The sequence below is a fragment of the Ammospiza caudacuta genome, chromosome 7 (assembly GCF_027887145.1).
Source record: "Ammospiza caudacuta isolate bAmmCau1 chromosome 7, bAmmCau1.pri, whole genome shotgun sequence".
Classification (NCBI taxonomy): Eukaryota; Metazoa; Chordata; class Aves; order Passeriformes; family Passerellidae; genus Ammospiza; species Ammospiza caudacuta.
This window is the reverse complement of record NC_080599.1, coordinates 2,438,163-2,452,754: the sequence shown is the minus strand read 5'-3', so window position 1 is coordinate 2,452,754 and position 14,592 is coordinate 2,438,163. Positions and strand designations below refer to the sequence as shown.

Genomic DNA, 14,592 nt, shown 5'->3' with positions numbered 1-14,592 from the left:
TCCAGATGAAGCAAACACCTTCTCCCAAGAAGCTAGGAAACCTCAGAGTCCTGAGCACCTGCACTTAGCCTGGAAAGGCCGGGAGGCAGCTCTAAATCCTCAGGTGAGGCAGCACTGAGGTCCTGGAATGAGAGCGCTGTGTAGCAGTGTTGTCCAGAGCCACTGCCAGGAAGTTCTGGGAGCTCCAGTCTATGAGATTCAGTTCTACAATTTGAAAGAGCAATGCAGGTCACACCATGATGGCTAGAGAGCCCTGCCCTTCACCCGTGCTGCTGCAGCAGGTGTGGGTGCACATGTGCACACACACATATGCAGGTGAGGGGCAGCCTTCTGAGTGTCACTATGCCCAGCTGCTGGGGCCAGGTACCCTGCTCCAAGGCATCTACACTGTGCCCTAGACCACTGTCCCGCTAAGGCCACACAGGGACACTCCAGAAGGGGTCTGTGCTAGCCTGGGTACACCAAATAATACAGATAGCCCAGTTACACTGTCCTAGGAACAGCAATCCAGTGCAGAATGTTCTGGATGCCCAGCACTCAACCCTGCAGCCTACTTACAGTAGTCGTTGAACATCTCTGGTGCATCCAAGACCCGTTCTGGCTTTGAGGGAATATTTCTGCTATTCTTCCTGCTGGATCCAGGTGCCATTTTCTGACTGTAGAGCACTTTCAGGTTATTCTGACAGCCTGTGTGCAGGGGAACAGGTTTGTTAACCTGAGTTAGTTTCCTCCCAGCTGAGTGCTGCTCACCCAACTAGGAATCCCTTGGAGTGAAAAGAAAGTCCTAAGAGAAACACTCACAAGCCTGCAGCGCACTAAAATCACGGGCAGTATGAACTGCTGAACAGGGGTGAGCTACAATTTCCTCATTCATGGAAACAAATTTGACAAACACTTGGGTTTTTGAATCCCATTATATTTAGTTGCAGTTTAAGCTAGAAAGTGCACAGCAGAGGGTTTGATGCTCTTACAGACTTCAGGAAGGTTTGGAACCTGCAGTATAGGTGAAATGTCACCGACATCTTTTCATAAAAATCCTTTCTTTAGGATTTTTCCCCCTTCTGAGAAGCTGTGGCCTCAGCAACAAAAGGTAAACAATGGTTATCTGCTGCTGGGGAATGCAACAGGTGGATGTGTGATTGGTCTCAGTTGGATGTTTGGATTTACTGACCACTCAAGGCAGAGCTAGGTCTCACTCTCTGCTGAGACACAGCCCTTTGTTTATTCATTCTTTTTCTATTCTTAGCTTAGCTAGCTTCTGAGAACTTTCCTTCTATTTCTTTTAGTATAGTAATAATGTAATATATATCATAAAATATTAAATCAAGCCTTCTGAACATGAGGTCAAGATTCTCATCTCTCTCTCCACTCTGAAGACCCTTGCAAGCCCTGTAACAGGTGACCAACTGGCAGTCATAGCAACTCTCCTAAATAAATTCACTGTAAATGTTATGCCCTCCCTCCACCTCAGGAACCTTAAGAAAGGAGACTCCAGCCTGTACAGCTCTCAGAAACCAGTTGATTTCTCCTGTGACCACACACAGAGCCTCTGTGTTGCTGTTCCCCTGACCTGATCTCTCCTGCTGATTCAGCTCACACAGAGCCTGTATCACACCTTCTGGAGCATTCTGTGGTTTTCCTCTGAGGTGGAGGATTTTTGCCTCTTCTACATCAAAACCATTCAGATTCACTGCCCAGGCTTTCTGTTGCTCCAACAGAGACAAATCACCCTCAGTGCAATGCATTTAAAACAATTCCCACGCTGCAATTTAAACAGACACCTAAGTCCCCTTCTCTTAGAATCTGAAGATGTTTGACTGTGCTGCAAGGGTCAGTCACACAGAGGCAGGTCAAAGCAGTTTTTCCTCACACTTTCATACATCGTCCTGCTCACATTTTCACACAATGGCAAATTCAGTGTCATTGCCAGTGGGAAAAGCCACAGCCACAAAGCGATCAAATGCTTCACAAACAGATTTCAGAACACAGTGTAAAACATTCCAGAAGTGTTCCCTGTGGAGACATTGTCCTAGAATAGCTACCACCAGCAGTTTCACTTTGCATAGGCTCACAGCTTTGTGTTTGTGTTGCCTGCTACATTTTAAAGCCTCATTAGTCAAAAGCTAAATTTTGCTACCAGAAGCAGCATAGGCTTAGAGTGCATGGCAGTGTCTACAGCTTCAATCTCATCCTAAGCTCCTGAAGCCCAGAGCTGCAAGTAGTGATGGCTGGGACTTGTCACTCCTGTGTGCCCACTTGATAGAACCTATTGTTCACTTCTCTGTAAAGGGGCAGGAAGGAGTAGCGGTTGTTGAAGCAATTGTAACTTAGCAACATGCTCACCTTCTTGGTAGGGGAATCCTCAGCAGGGTCATTCTCTTTGGTTCGGAGGAAATTTGCCATCTCCATCTGCATAGTGCTGTGATTGGGAATGTAGCGATCCCCCCCGGCCTTTGTGGGTAGCTTTGAATTTTGGATCCAGATTTACCTGCATTCACATATGAAAATATTGTCTTGCAGCTATTTAACAGCCTGTATTACAGCTTTCACGGGAGCAAACCCAACACTCTTCCACATCACACCCACCAGACCAGTAGGACTCTGAGGTCTCATGCCACACAGTCACAACTAACTTATATTTTCCTCCCTGCCACCAAGTTGGTTAGGGACAGTGTGGTGCAACTCCTTGGGTCTAGTGCAACAATTCCAGAGTTCAGAGATAAGGGGAAGATACAAAAATGCTCACAGGATGTAAAGCTGTCAGCTGACAGTCCTGCCCACACTCGTCCTAGCATACAGCTGTGCCAGCAAGGCTCAGCTGGGTGAACAGCAGCTGGCCAGCCCCAGTGCTCCGAGCTCTGCCCCTCATGCTGGCAAGGAGGTGGGTGGCTGTCAGGAGCACAGCCCACCTCCTCCTGCCTGAGCAGCAGCCGGTAGGGCAGCGTGGCAGGGAGCCCAGAGCCCCATGGCTACGGACAAGCAGCCTGGGCGAGGCTCCTGCACTCAACCTCTGCCACCGGTGGCCGGCGCTCACCGGCTGTCGTGGACGGCATCTTGCTGGAGCTGTGGGGGCGATTGGCCGGCTTCACGGGCGACACGCCGATGGGGCTGGGCCCGGGGCCGCTCTCCTTGACCTTGTGCTGCCATCGCGCAGGCAGCGCGTTCGGGATCAGCGTGTCCAGCTTCAGCAGCCCGTGCAGGTCCGCCTCCAACAGGAACTGCGCCGTGGTCCTGCGGGCGGGCGGGGTTAGCCGTGCCCACCGGCCGGGCTGAGCCTACTCCGACAGCCCCGCCGGCCTCCCCACCACCGGACCGTGCAAGTGCTCCGGCCGCTCCTCCCCGCCAACGCACACCCCCACTCTCCCCAGCCGCTCCTCGGGACACTCCGTCAGCCGATACGCCCTCCCTCCACTCCTCGGAGCTCCTTGATCAGCCGGCACCTCTTCCAGCTGCTCTTTGGGGCTCCCTCCAATAAGCGACATTCTCCCTTCCCCTGCCCGCCTCACCACAGCCTCCCCGCTCGGGACTGCACCTCCAGGCCGCCTCTCCGGCCCTGTGGCACGCTCACCTCCGCGGCGCCGCCGCCGCTCGCCAGCCCCGCAGCATTTGAAACGCCGGGCGGACGGGGCCGCGCTTGGCCGCTTTACACCCAACGGCCGCGCACTGCCCGGCGATGGCCGCGCGATGCAACGCGATTGGCTGAGCCGCGGGACGGGGCGGAGCGCTCCGCGCGTGAAGTGAGGCGGCGGGAACAGGGGCGGGACCAGGAACGGGGGCGGGACCAGGAGCGGGGGCGGGACCAGAGCGGGGCGTTCTTGCTAAGGCGGGGCGATCCGGGCCGGGGGTGCGGCGGCGCAGGAGGGACCAGGCGGGGGCTCAGGGGGAAACAGCAGTTTATGGCGGGGTGGGGCGGTCGTGGCTGCCCGCGGCTCCCAGCCGCTCATGAGCAGGTAGGACTGGTTGGCGATGTCGGTGCTGGACAGGCGGCCCCCAGCGTGCTCCGGCGGCGGGCCCGCCTCACACTGCGGGCCGGGCAGCACCTCCAGCAGGCAGGGCAGGACGGTCTCCTCCGGTGGCTGCTTGTCGAAGGCATGTCCTGGGGCGACATGGAGTGGACGGGGTAGGGGCTGCCCTTCGAGCTGCCCCCAGGAGCAGCTGAGTCACCCTGCCCACCCACTCACCTGGCCGTGCTTGCTGCTTTCCTGGAGGAAGCTGCCCAGAGCACGGTGCAGCTCAGGAACGGGGGGCCAGAGTTTCTGCTTCATGTTGCTGGGTACACAGGAAGGGGCATCGAATTGACCCTCAGACTTGAGGTGCCCTAATGCCCCATGCAAGGTGCCCAGGCTTGCTGCTGGACCCCCCCGCCTGCCCCCGGCACAGCCCTTACCTGTAGAGGGAGGGGAAGGTGCAGCGCAGCCCCAGGAGCGCTGCTGAGAAGAGCAGCGGCACCACCGTAACACTGGGGATGAGCCAGCCTGCATCGGCGGAGGAATGCCGGAACTGTAGCCTTTCCCAGAGCCACCATCTTTGAGCCCCTCGCAGCCCCCAGCCCCGTGCCCCCCTCCCCATTTCCAGCACTGTCCGCCTCTTGCCGTCAGCCGTGTGGCTCCTGCGGCCGCCGCCTCCAGCCCTGCCCCTTACCCGCATCGGCCATGGCATCAACCACAACGGGTTTGGGCCCGGCGCTCCAGCTGCCCCGGTACCACGGCCCGCTGGGCTGGGCCCGCACCTGCGCGGGGTAGCGGGAGCCTGGGCGCAGGTCCAGGACCTCTTTCCTCGCTGCTCGCGGAACCTGCAGGACCTGCAGGGCAGAGCCGAGCTGGAGGCAGGGCTGCTGTGGGCTGGCACCAAGGGGCGGGTCCCGCTTGGCCCGACCCCGCACCTGCCGTGTGTCAGCAGCGGAGGGGGGTAGCGCTGCCCGGGGTACCCTGGGCAGGCCTTGCCTTCCAGTCATGGCTGTTCTCCATGGCATAGCGGACCTGGTAGTCCAGCTGCTCTGCAGGCAGCTCCAGGGGCGGCAGCCACTGCAGGCTCAGCCGGCCCTGCGACGCTGTTGCCTGCACAAGCTGTGGGGCATCTGTGAGCACTGCTGGTGTTGGGGATAGGCATTTGTCGCTCCTGTGAAACGGGACATGGGACACTGTGTCCCCTGTGAGCCAAGCAGGGGCTGCGGTGGCACTGGGACTCACCAGCTTGGTGCAGCCAAAAGGGCTCCTTGAAGCAACTGAGTGTGGGCAGCATGTGGGTCCTGGTGACATTCACCAGGACAGAGATGGCACTGCCAGCCTTGGGCTGAAAGGTGCAGGCATAGGTGCCCTGTGCCCCCCTGCTTACCTCCTCGCACTGTTGCCATGCATCTTCCCTGTGGGAGGAGTGGGGGGCCAGTCAGTCTCACCAAAGCATACCCACAGCCATCATTCCTCCTGCTCTTCCCCAGGAAAGCTACTGCTGCTTGTAGTTGGAGGTGCAATGTGGTGAGGGGGTATGAGATTGGTGGTGGAAGGGCAGGACAGAGCAGGGCATGGGCAAGGGGCCCAGTGTGGGATATTGGGACACAGCAGGACCAGTGGTCTCTGGGATGTGCCTGCATGGGTGCCGCCTGCCTGCCATGCCCCTTACCTTGTGCCAGCCCCGCTCGGAGGTGGCCGGTAGAGGAGCTGGTGGGAGCTGTGGGGCTCTGCAGGGTCCCAGCCCCACTCGCAGCGCTCGTGCCGCAGGTCAGGGGTTCTGCAGCACAGCCCGATGTCTCCTGGGCAGGGAGAGCCAGGACAGGGAGGGGGCTGCTTCCCCTTGGCCCCCCAAAACTTGGGAGTCACACCTTGCTACAACAGGACCCCCACCCCTGCAGCCCCAGGCGTGGGTGCCTCCCTGCTGTTGCTCCAGCACCCTGCAGAGGGGATGGCTGCTCACCGGAGGAGTGGGGGGTCTCTGCAGCCAGAGCCTGCGACCAGGGCCCCCAGACGCCGTCCATGGAGGTACCATCGGGCTTGCTGCGCAGCTGGTACAGATGTGGTACCTCACCCCTGGCTCCAGGCCCCGGAGCACCACCCAAGTGTTGGCCTGGACCAGCCTCTGCAGGAGAGGGGCCAAGCTGAGGAGCAACTGCAGGCTCCAAACGCTCCTGCCCATCCCTGACACCTCTATGTACCTGTCCCAGTGCTGCTCATTTCAGAGGGTGCTGCCTTGGTGGAGAGAAAAATCAATCTTCTGCCTTTCAGGGAGCTGAACGAGAAGGGACTCTTCACCATCCAGCACCTGGCTGGGTCCCATTCAGAGGTCCTGCTTTGAAGCCTCTGTGAGGTTTGCTTGGCAGTTACCAGCGAGGTGAGAACATTGTTCTGAATTGTCCCCCATACTTCATACACGGTGTGTAGAGTAGGTATGTGCTTGTTCATCTCCATGTGTGCTAAGGGTCTGCCTTCATTTCTGGTTTAGACCTGAGATTTCTAATGTCTGTCAGCTGTCTGTAGGATCTGTGGGCACATGCAGCTGTATTTACTGGCAGGTCGGGAATCTGACACTCATCTTTGAGTGCAAATGCAGAAACTGAGACGCTAATGATGTTATTTCCCAGAGTCCCAGTTTCTGCCCAAGCTGTAATTCAACACTGCAAATTATTCTGTAGACCTGAGCCTGTGTTTTCTGTTTCCTGGCTGAGTGCTTCAACTGCTGGTGTTGCTTTTTGGAACAGGAGCACCTGACTCTTTTATCTTTATGACGTGTGCCTTGATGATTTGAAAGCAGACCTTGCTTTAATTTTCTAGTAAAAAGGCCTAAAATGAAAGCTGTGGACATTTTAGAAGTGTTAAGTAGAACACTGAATGAAATTTTTACTTTAGGCCCACAGTGAGCAGGTCTGATCCCAGAAATTGGTGCCAGAGTAAGTGCCTTTCTGTGCTTGTGCTCTCCAGCTCTTCCTGTACTTGTATGTTCCTCTGGACACAGTGGGATGTGTTGTCATTTCCTGGGACTTCTCCTGAAGGCAACTGGTTTTCTTTTCAAGGTGATTCTTATGTTTCCCCTCATGACTTCCCCAGGTGACCAAGCTCCGTTCCAAGGTGTCCTGCTCTGCCATTGTCACTCTGGGAGAGCTCTCTGCAACCTTGAAGAAGGACATGGACTCTGAGGTGGATGAGGTTGCTCGGGTCCTTCTCCAGATGGTGTCCAGCTCCCCAGAATTTGTTCAGAAAGCAGCCAGTGAGACCCTGGGGATCCTGGTGGAGAATGTGACTCCTGCACGAGCAATGACTGCTCTCATGGACATGGGAGTCAAGTAGGTTCTTCTTCTTTTAGTGATATTCTTCACCTTTGTGTGTGTGGGAGGGAGAAGGGATGAGACAGAGAATGGGAATGGTGGGAGGGAAGGGTCCTGTATCCTGCATCTTCTATGAACTCAGTGACTTGATTCTCCAACCAACCTCACTTCTCCTCTCTTGTCTCCTCTGACTCAGCTTCCTGCTGCTTCCTGGAGTTCTCCCAGTCTGTCAGATTTTCCTAGATGTGGTGACTGATGGGGAAGTGAAAGTGCCTGCAAAGGCCGAGGATAGAGCCTTGTGCTTTTGTGGGCAGAGGGACAATTGCAATTGCAGCTGTGAGCAGTGTTTGGTATTTCACAGTTCTAACCACAGAGGCCCTGGGAAAACCATGTCTCCTCATGATGCCACTAACTTGCGAAATGAGGAGGGTCCTTGCTGGGGCGTGGAGCACATGGGGGACAATCTGCTGGGTGTGGCACAGCCTGCACAGCAGGTGCAGCTCCTGCCAAAGGAGTCTTGTATGACTGTCATGGCCTTAGAATTCTACTTTCTATTCAAAGTGATGTTTCATGTTAATCTTGAGAAGATGAATCACTTTACAGGCTCCTCCACAGGCTGACAGCCATGGGACAGTTGAAGCAAATGCTGCCTTAAATGTTGGTGCTGGGCCTGATAGTTCCCAATAGACACTCTCTAGAGCAGGACAGCCTGGCTAAACTGCCTGCCACCCTTTCCTCAGCTTTGCAATGGGGTAAAACATTCAGATGGATCCATTGCCAAGCCCCACAGAAGAAACAGGCTGCATTGCTGGATATTCTGCAACTTCACAGCCCACAATGTGTTTTCCCTGCATTTGTTGTTTTCCAAAGTTCTGCAGATTTGGGGATAAATGGGTGGAAAGAGCCTCAGTCCTGCTGTAGCTCTGTGTGCTGGGTGCCCTCTGATGGGTCAGCATCAATTGTCCTTAATTTCTAAATTATTCATATGTCATCTATTTCTTTAATCTTTCTCCGAGTAAATACTGTGGAAGAAACTGAGTATCAGACAGTGCAGGGAGACTGAATTCCTCCCTCTTCCTTGCAGGCAGGCCTAGTGTGCAATGCTACCTTTGTGTTTAGCTGAGGACAGAGCCTTGTGCAGGTGTCTGAAGGTGCAGGCAGAGCCCGGGCTCCTTCCCCCAGCAAGGGCAGGGAGCAGCTCTGGCCAAGGCCGGCGCTGCCGCTGCTCCTTGTCCCTGTGCCCAGGGTTTGCTCTCTCCTCCCCAGCAGCCGCCCCGCCCCGGTGCGCGAGTGTGCGGCCCAACTCCTCCTGTCCCTGGTGGAGAGAATTGGAGTCACCCAGCTTGCAGGCACCCCCAGGGCTGAGAGGCTGCCACACGTGGCAGGGAAGCTTGCTCAGGACTGCCACAAGGACACAAGGAATGATCTTCATTTCACCTCCCAAAACAGGAAAGCCCTTTTGTGTCTGGCTGTAAAGGTGAAACCACACAAGAGTGGAAACTAAAGGGAATATGAAGTTACCTCATGGTGTGAGTAAGGGCCATAGAATCATGGAATATGCTGAGTTGGAAGGGCCCATCAGCATCATCAAGTCCATCCCCTGGCCATGTGCAGTGACCCCAAGAGTCACTCCATGTGCTTGAGAGCATTGTCGAAACTCTTCTTGAGCTCTGTCAGCCTTGGCACTGTGACCACTGCTCTGGGCTGCCTGGGCAAATGGCTGTGCTGGGAAACCTGAGGCTGGCCAGCAAAAAGGAGCATTGCTAACTTTTTCCTGTGGCTTGAAGGATTCTTTACTGAGATCAAAAGAACTCAGATCAGCCAGTCCAACACTTTTGTTTGGCCTTAGGTGCACAAGAAAAAGACAAAGTGTTGGCTGATGTTCATCACTGAAGGATCCCAAACATCCATTTCTCATTAACTTCAGACTTGCCTAGAAATATATCAGGGGTCTTTAGCCAACATATTCAGTCTTTCTAAACCTGTTCTGCAGATTTCTAAAACGCTGTTATCTGTGGCTCAGTGAGCTCCACATTTCTTCTTGAAGAAAACTGTCGTTTCCTAGTAGCAAAATCAACCCAAACCACAAAAATCCCCTTCCTTTGGTGATGAAATTCCAATTAATAGCTGCCAAGAGCAACTAGCAGAGCAACTAGCTGTCCCTGTGCATACACATAATATAGAATAATAAATAGGATGCATGAGGGGTTTTTTCCTGGCTTCCCTGCCAGGTAAAGAAAGGCAAATTACTGTGCAATGGCAGCAAGACACTGCTAATAGGCTCTGACAACAAAGCAGATGTGTTTTGCTTGTTCCCTGGGATCCTTTGATGCCACAGAAGCACATCCCCAGTTTCAGAGTGAAATGGTATTTTTCTGTTGCCCCATATTCTCCTCTTGCCTCTTGTGTTCAGCTGACAGCACTGTGCAGTGTCCAGTGAGGTAAATCTCCCTCTTTGCTGAGTAGGCAATGCCTTCTCGTGCAGGGATTGCACCTGATGAGTTTAAGGGATCAGTCTCTTCTGTTAACACTCTTCCTTTGTTTGTTCACTTTTCTTTTGTTTCCTTCCTTCCTGCCTTCCTTCCTTAGGCATTATGGACAGGAGATGGTGAAGATGTTGCTCAATCATCAACAATTTAAAATGCTTCTGGAACAATCTCTTTCCCCCCGTGACCCGGAAGATATTCTGACAAGAAATAAGAAGAAAGTAAGTGATTGGCAGGAGAAATGTCTCCTTTCTGCAAGTATTGCCTCTGCTAATATGAAATCAAAGATACCCAATCTGTCTTTAGCTCATTCCTCTTCTGCTGAATCATTTTGCTCCTGGGAATGAGCTGTTAATCCTCAGCCTGTTCATCTGCAGACCACAAAAGAACTGATATTATTAGGGAAAAAGTGGGGTTTTGCATATTTTCAATACTGGTCACAAAGAGGAAAGGGAAAGAGGAGAAAATGGGTTTACATTTAAGTGTAAGCCCCCACCATGCTCTCCCTACTCTGCCCCCTGTAAAGCAATTAGGTGAGAATTGTGCTTCTGAAGATAACAGAGTCTTTGCAAAGGACACTGGAAGTAGTAGTGCCAAGAAAATTTCCAAATTTACAAAAGATATCCAAGTCAATCCTAGTTACTACAATGACTGTCTGTCTTTTGGGAATACTGCCCTGCTGTCCAGCCATGTGGGGCTGGAAGAAGCTTGGTGAATTCAGCAGCATCCAGTGGAAAATCCTTTGTTTGTTTGGGGGAGGATTTTATATTTTGGTATCGACATTACAGAAGGGAGCCTGCCTTTGTGCAGGAGCAAGGAGAGTGAGTGTTGAACCAAATTGACTTCCAACACAATGGGCCAACCCCCCCAAAAGAGTCCAATTTATTCTGTTGATTGCTTTACAAACACTTGTTGCCTACCAGTTTGCATTACTCCCATTTATGGTCAAGACTAAGGAATTTGGGATTTTAGACTGCTGCTCAGTCTGGTAGCACCCATAACCTGCCTTGGGCTATTGAAAACAAAGAGCTGGCATCACTGAATCTCTGGTCTGTTTCCATCTCTAAGTTAGGAAATGTTTCCCTAAGCCTTGGTAGCAGTGATCCTGGTTCTAACTTGTGTTTTCAACAGAGAATTTCCTATTTTATATTCTAAAGATTGAGAAGGTTTCTCTATGTCATTGTAGGGGATGGAAAACCAGAAGGCTGAAGGCCCATCTGTCAAGGAGCCAGTGAAGGAGAGGAACGATGGCTCAAAGGAGCCCCAGGCCACATTGTCTGCTGGCAAACGGTACTGAGCACTTTTGTCAGATGTGACAAAGCACATGACAGGCTTTACATGCCTCTTCCTCAGGAAAAACTGTCTGGCAGAGATGACCAGTGCCACAGATTGTTTCCTTTCCCTACAAATGCTCTAGGATAAAAAATGTCTACTTGTGCATTGTGCTGAACACAACTTCTCTGGAGGGGTTTCCACAAAAATGGAGAGACAAACAGACACCCATTGGTGGCAGCTCAGACAATCCAGTGCAGTGGCAAGGGCAGTGCTGTGGAGGCTGGGAGAGAGCCAAGTTTCTGCTGCCTGACTTGGGACAAGTAAATTCAAACAGGGCTTTTTTTCACCTGAGTGGAGTAGTTTTCAGATGGGTGTTTTGATGAGAAATCTCAGTCTGGAAGCAAGACGCCCTTCCACAAAGATGCAGTTCTCATCCGTGTGGTTTGGCCTGGCGGAATCAAGGTTTCCTTACCCTCAAACAGTGCCAAGTTTGAGTAGTAAGGAGCAAGGCAATTCCTGAACAACTTCAGTCAACAGGTGTCTCAATGTGGACTTTTTGACTTGATATTCCTGTCCTTCATGTAATTTGCTTGATGGACAGCATGTTTGGTTTATTACCCCCCTGTGCTGCAATCAGCATTTAAGACAGGAATTTGCTCCTTGCTGTCTCTTCATGGCAGTTGCAGAGCTGCTTGTACCTGTTCTCCTCTGATAGCAGAGGGGATTTATTTAGCTCTGTCCTGCTCAGCAGTGGCAGGAAAGTGACCACATGCCTCAGTAGCACAGCTGGCATCTTCCTGTGCTCATGGAAGAGACAGGTTGATCAGGAGAATTGTTCCCAGTGGGGTTGTGAAGCTGTGCATCTGGTCTCCAGGGAAGCAAATGAAATGTGAGTGTAGTTCTGGGATGTCTGGCTTCTGTTTTTATCTCTCTTACTGATTTTCTGAATCTTTCAAATATGGCCCTGTTTATCTGTTCAGAATGCATCTGAGCTACTTTTCCAGATTGTCATGTCTGGTTGCAGAGACACTTCTCCAGAGTGATGAGTTTCCTTATTCTAAGACACACATGTCCCATATGAGGAGGCATTTAAACTTGGCAGTGGTGTCTCTCTTTCTCCACAAAGCAAAGTGACCTGTGTGCCCTGGCAGCCATCTGAAGATAGATCAGATGCATCTCATCCTTGGCTTTCCTGAGTGAGCAGTGGTGAGAATGTCACTTGCAGATTGTCTCCTGTAATGATTGTCATGAGGTCCATGTTGTTCTTCAGAGCCCCATGACTTTGCAGCTTGAAATCACATAATTAGGAAAGCTGCTCAAGATGTTTTGCTCACAATTAACTGCAGGTATTGTCTGTGGCTGCAACTGTCTCCATAGAGAACAGCAGGCACAACTTTCCTGTGGGATCTCAGCACCTCAGGATGGAGGTGCAGAGAGGCCGAGACCACCCTTGGGGGGCTCGGGAATCCTGGAATGTTGCCAGAAGTGTCTGGTGGCAGGATTTTGGTCCTACACAGGAGATGAGACCTGTATGAGGACTGGGAGGATTCCACTGGGTGAATGGTGAAGGGATAAGTTAGTTAAAGTGTAGAACACAGGGTTTAGGATTTTGGTACAGGGGGGTCTAAAGAAGTAAGATGGAGGAATTGGGGCGTGTCCTGTTCTTCTTCTTCTTCTTCTTGGCCTCCATCTTCTGTGGTGGTGGTGGCACTTTGGGATTGGTCATTACTAAAAGTGCACCGGTTAATAAGGGTAGAAAGTATTGGAGAAAAATGATAAATATTGTACACGTAACTTAGGGTATAAAGATAAGTGACCGCCCGGGGGCTTGGGGAGTGTGCCCATGGCTGACTTGCTGTGCAGACCTCTGTCGGGCTGAAAGAAAATCTTTTAGATAAACAATTAATAAACACCAAGACCGAGACAAGATCAGAAGTCTCTCCTCGTCCTTTGAAGCGTCGGCTCTCCAAGGCCATCCCTGGGCCTTTCCAGGCCACCAGAACAGCAACACGGAAAATCTACACTTTCCCAGGCATTTTTCTGGAGAAGGCTGTGAGAAGATCAGAGAAAAGAATGAGAAACAATTCTTATCCTCACTTGCTGCACCTGTTGTTGTGAACACGTGGAATGTGTTATGGAGATTTGTTTACCAAAGGGTGATTTCTTAATTGGCCACTGGTGATGGTGTTTTGGATTCAATTGCCCAGTCTGGTCTGTCTGTATCAGACTGTCTGTGAGGGCAATGAGTTTCAGTATAGTATAGTATAGTATAGTATAGTATAGTATAGTATAGTATAGTATAATAGAGTGATTGATCAGCCTTCTGGAATCATGGAGTCAATGCTAATTATTTCCACTATGCGGATGCCATGCTATGATAATTATCACCACCATGTCCTCATTTAATTTTATTTCCCAGGGTGAAATCTCCCTCTGATGAACACCTCCTACCCCATGCAAAAGCCCAGGTCACGTCACGTCCAGCTGTGGAAGAAACGGAGCTGCTCCAGAAGCTTCACCATCTCCTGGAAGCCAAGGGGTTTCAGGCACGGATGGAAGGAGTGGAACTCCTCCTAGACCTGTGCAAAACCAGCCCCCAGCTCATCTCCACTAACATTGCCCAAGTATGTAGGGTATCTTCGCTGCTCCTTTCCTTTAGCTCCTTTTCTCAGCCTGTAGCAGCAAAGTTAATTCAGTGTGTCTTGGCACTCTGTCCTGGCTGTTTGGGACACTCTGGTCCCTCTCACCCAGACAAATGTAATTCAGGTCCAGGCTTCAGGACAAGTTATTTCAGTCCAGCTGTATTTGTCTGGCAGGTGCCTATTGATGCTGTTCATCAGATGATGGCAGAATTTTCTGCTGGTGTAAGTGCTGCTCTCTCCTACTCCAAGCTGGGTGAAGTGAAGGGAATCCAGCCCCTGAAAGCATGGCAATTGTTCTCTAGACCAGAAATGGGTTTGCACAGGGAAGAGAAGTATCAGGCTGGGTTGGTTTAAACCCAGTTGTTTTATTTAAGAATACTTCTATATACTCCATCTTGTCTTACACAGGCACAGCTCTGGCTACTCATTTCCATCCTTGTTCCTATTCCTCTTGGTAAAGACAGTGCTCACCCTTCTTGGGGGGGGGGGGTCTTTTTTTCTCTTTGGAAAAGGAGGAAAACAGCTAAGGACTCATCTCTGCCTTCTCCTCCTTGTAGCCACTTTTTCCCTTTTTCCAGGAAAAGCTGCCTGATAATGAGGCTGTCAAGGGACTGAACCTGCTCTAATGAGAGCTGTACAGCACATTACATTTCAGAAGTCCACCTGTTACTTAGAGAAATGGTCTGGATCCTGGAAGAGTTGATCAGGGCCCTGCTCTTCTCCAGACACTGGCTCTGAGACAAACTAAAGAAAACTTAGATCTCCTCCAGCCTTAGTTTTGGCAAAATCATAATTGCCCTCCGTACTTGAGGCAACTGTATAGAAAACCAGGCATTGTAAACATCTGCTTCCATTCAAAGCAAAGGTACTCTTTAGCATTAATAAATGGAATTGATTTAATGATTTATAGATGGAGAGAAATACCATAGGAACC

General features: G+C 51.5%; 1 pseudogene; it reads right to left on the bottom strand.

Moving 5' to 3' along the window:
- Positions 1 to 14,592, bottom strand: part of LOC131560158 (zinc finger protein 850-like) — a 596,580-nt pseudogene that overhangs the window by 73,806 nt on the left and 508,182 nt on the right.